Here is a 4,209-nt window from a genome sequence, read left to right on the forward strand (position 1 = left end):
AAAGATAAGTGGAAAGTGATAAATGTGGGTAATTATAATGTATATTAATTACATAAACAGTAACACTGATATTTAGTGAAAGAGAGGAAAAGTAATGTACTTAAAATAACTGACCCAATTTGGGAAATAAACAGAAATTCAGGGATCTAAGGATATTGCTTTAACCACAAGGACACTGAAGATTTTATTCATTTGTTAAATGCTACCAGAATGCCACATTATCAGAAATGGAATGACTCTTAAAAAGGTAATTCATTAAGCTGTAAGTTTACATTCTAAAACTATAAAACTATGCGAACAAAGGCATCCAGAGATAGATACCTTGACTCAAGAAAGGCTGATGGGTCCAGCACACCTCTGTCAGGTGTAGCTGGAATTTGCTGATCCTTTAGCACCTCATTTCAAACAGCCTCCCTGGAGGTGTTTTCTTTCTGTATCTCAAAACATCTGTGTCCCCTCTTGACTCTGACAACTCTGTCACCTGTGTCAGCTCTGAAGTTTTTTCAAAAATGGTGCCTCTTCAAGCACTCCAGTAAGAAACCCCACCCTGAATAGGTGAAGACATATCTCTGTGGAAACCACCTGTTCAAAATGTTTCAGCCACAACTGAGTGGGTCACATCTCCATGGAAACTACTTACTCAAAATATCCCACCAAGCAATATTGAATCAGGATTAAAGAATCACTTCTTGGGTACATGACCACTTCAAACCGGCAAAAAGAGTTTAATTAATTTTAGACATTAATATTGTTATGTATGTTTTAATTTGTTGACTAACCACTGAAAGAATTAAAAGCACATTATATATAATGCACAAAAAAGAAGAAGGAATAATAATAATTATCCAGTCAACACAAAAGTATGCTAGGAAATGATTAATGTATTAGTAATTATCTTACATAGCATGCTCTACAAATAAAATACAAACTTTTGTCACATTTATACATCACACTCAGAATCATGCTCATTAAATGAAGACACATCTAAAGCATCATAAAGCTATAGAAAGGTTGAAAGTAACAGAATGGAAAATCATGTATATATATATTTATAAAATTATAACATTAACTTAAAAAGTTATAATAATTTCTAAAATGCATATTTTTAAAGCAAAAATCGTTGTGGCATAAAACACTTTATGGTGAAAGATGCTTCATTTCACCGTGAGGATATAATAATACTGAATTTTACACATCAAATAACTAAACCTCAAAAGATAGAGACCAAAAAGTGGACATTAATAAGCAGAAAAAGCATAAATACACAATGACAAAGGTGGTATAATAGAACCGCAATTTCAGTCTTACAAACCACCAGGAAAAATTGCTAAAAATAGGAATATCTGAAGAGCAAGCAGAAAAAATTATGAAAACATTCACAGATTTACACATTCACTTCAAGCCACACATACAACCACCTAAAGAAAAGCTCATAGGGAGAGACAACAAACACATATGAACACATTTCAAAACACTGAAGGCTCTGAAAATATATTCTCTGACCTCCAGGCAATTAAGCTACAGGTTAATAATAAAACATGATTTAAAAATATCTGCCTATCTATTGATATAAGATAGTAATTATATGTCTATGTTCCACTTCTGAAAAACACAAATAAATGTCTACTAGACAGAATGTTCCACAGATAAAATAAACTCACCACACAATTCAAGTACTAAAAACACTAGATCCTGAACAAAAACAGACAGATACTGGAAGAGAACCAACAGATGGGAAAAAGAAAGTTTAATACAAAGAATTACTAAACTATGATAGAATAGTAACTATGAGATGTAAGAGAACTTCACATGGCACTCTAGGACTCAAGGAACACCCCTGAGGGAAAAACAGGGAGGTGGGCGTCCTTCCCCAAGTTTGACTTTTAGTCCTTCTTGGAGAAGGTATAGATTCAATCCTCTGAATGACAAGGAAGGTCTCTAGATTGCACAGACCAGAGCTGTCTGCAGTCTCTGGGCAACAGGAAGGAATCCCCCACCGGCATCATCGAAGAGAACTTCAAGGCCATCGAATGTACAGTGTGTGAAGAAAACTGCTTAAAAAGTGTTGATTTGATATATTGTGGTGGATTAACACAGGGAAATTCTATTCAGCAATGAAAGTGACTAAATTGCATATGTGTACAACAAAATACATGTTTTATAAATACCGAATGAAATATACTAGCAACAAAATACTATGTTCAGGATGATTCTATTTATATAAAGTTCCATAAAAAGCAAAACTATATGGTTTAGTGCTGTCTATCTGGAATTTAAAAATATGAATCATGAAAGTGATTTCTATGAGATTCAGAGAAATGAAAAAGGGAGGGGTGTGGCTGGTAGGGGGAGGGAGTGGGTTCAAGTAGGATGTGGGGCAGAAATGTGCCAGGTCATGGTGAGATCTTGATGACTACTAGGTTGTTGTTTATCAGAAATATCTATGTGTGTGCATTTTATGCAATTTTCATTGCCATATTTTATAATAAAAAACAACATTAAATACATATCTATGATACATATAATTTCACACATTTATTGTTACATATGAAAAATAATATCCTCAAATTACCCAGCATTGTATTTGACAGTGTTTTTGGTCATTTAGTATTTTCTGAGTATATTAATAAATAGAAATAAACTGAATAGAGGAAAGCTTTAATTCTATTAATATTCCTGTTAGTTAATAGAACAGTTTTATATTATTCTAATTTATTTATATTTACAGTTCAAACTTCTCTTCTGATGTTGAATATTCTTGAATGTCTCTACAGCACTTTCAGCTCTGTGTCTCTGAAATCTATCTCATGATATTTATACCTCCATGCAAGCCAACCCCACCCATTTCTACCTAAGGAGGGAGCAGCACACATCCTGTTGTCTAAGCCATAATCAGTAGAGTCATCCTTAACAATTCTCTTTACCTTAGCACTCATACCCACCTCCTGTCAATATTACAACCACATATTTCAAAACACATTCACTTCTTCCTAACTCCACTGTCGTGGCTTTAGACCAAGCCTCCAACATTTCTCTCCTGGATTCCTGAAATAGCTTCCTAACTGGTCTTCTTACGTTTTCTCTTTACACGTTTATTTTTTAAGTTAACCCCCCTAAAACTAAAGTGATCTTTCAAAAGGCAAATTTGGTCATGCCATCTGTCTGCTTAAAAACCTACCAAACCTTTCCACTGCATTAAGATAAGTACACACGCATGCAAACATAGAATTACTCCCTGTTGGCCTCATACATGCATATGCTACAAAAACTTTGCATTTTCTAACATTCTTTAATCAATATCTTTTACCTCTTAAAACTTAAATTCTGAGAGACAGGCTCATGTTTTCAAATGGTTATTAACTTTATTATAAAGCAAATATCCAGAAGTGTACATGGCATACAGTAGATTCTCAATTAGAATTTACATAATAAATGTAAAAGGAAAAGAGAAATCAATGAATAAAAGCAAATTCACTTGCAAATATAGCACTAAAATAAAATATTGAATTGTTTAAGGCAGTATATAAAATAATCTAGGTTTAATGTAAGTGTAAAGAGTTTCATATGAAATTAATAACCTGGAGAAAGAACCTGATGGACATCTAGTGCTGTCAAGTATGAAAACACAGTTTTGTTGTTCACAAAGACTGTTTTCCATCTCTTGACCAAATTGCCAGCCTCACTCTTTCATGCCCCTTTCCCACTGACTCCCTCTGCCTCACCACTTTGAAACCTCATGTGGGAGAAGAAGAACTGGAACTGCAGGGGAATAAAAGGAAACAAGTGGCACATTTGGACCCTAACTACTCTAACTACCAATGTACTGGAAATTGTCCCCCAGGTTTCCCCACCTTAGATGCTCCTAACATGGCAACTCCTTTCCTCCATCCTCCTGTCTCTCTGCCCTTACAGGCTCCAGGCAGCCCCAGTACCTCAAAGGAAAATATTCCCAACCAAGTGGTCCTAAAGGAAACCTCAATGAATCCCTCTCTCATTCTAGTGACCAACAGGAAGAATCTAGTGTCTTTCCTCCAACATACTCACAATCCTTACAAAGTGTATGGTCTTTTGTTTAAACAAAGGTGAATTCTACTCCCCATCCCCTCTATAAATGGCCCTGAATGAAGTCACTGTGGCCTGTTTAACATTGTCTGGTCCAGTTTTTGTTCTTTGATATTGGTCAAGGATTTGGATGTAAATAACAGTAAT

The sequence above is a fragment of the Tamandua tetradactyla genome, chromosome 17 (assembly GCF_023851605.1).
Source record: "Tamandua tetradactyla isolate mTamTet1 chromosome 17, mTamTet1.pri, whole genome shotgun sequence".
Classification (NCBI taxonomy): Eukaryota; Metazoa; Chordata; class Mammalia; order Pilosa; family Myrmecophagidae; genus Tamandua; species Tamandua tetradactyla.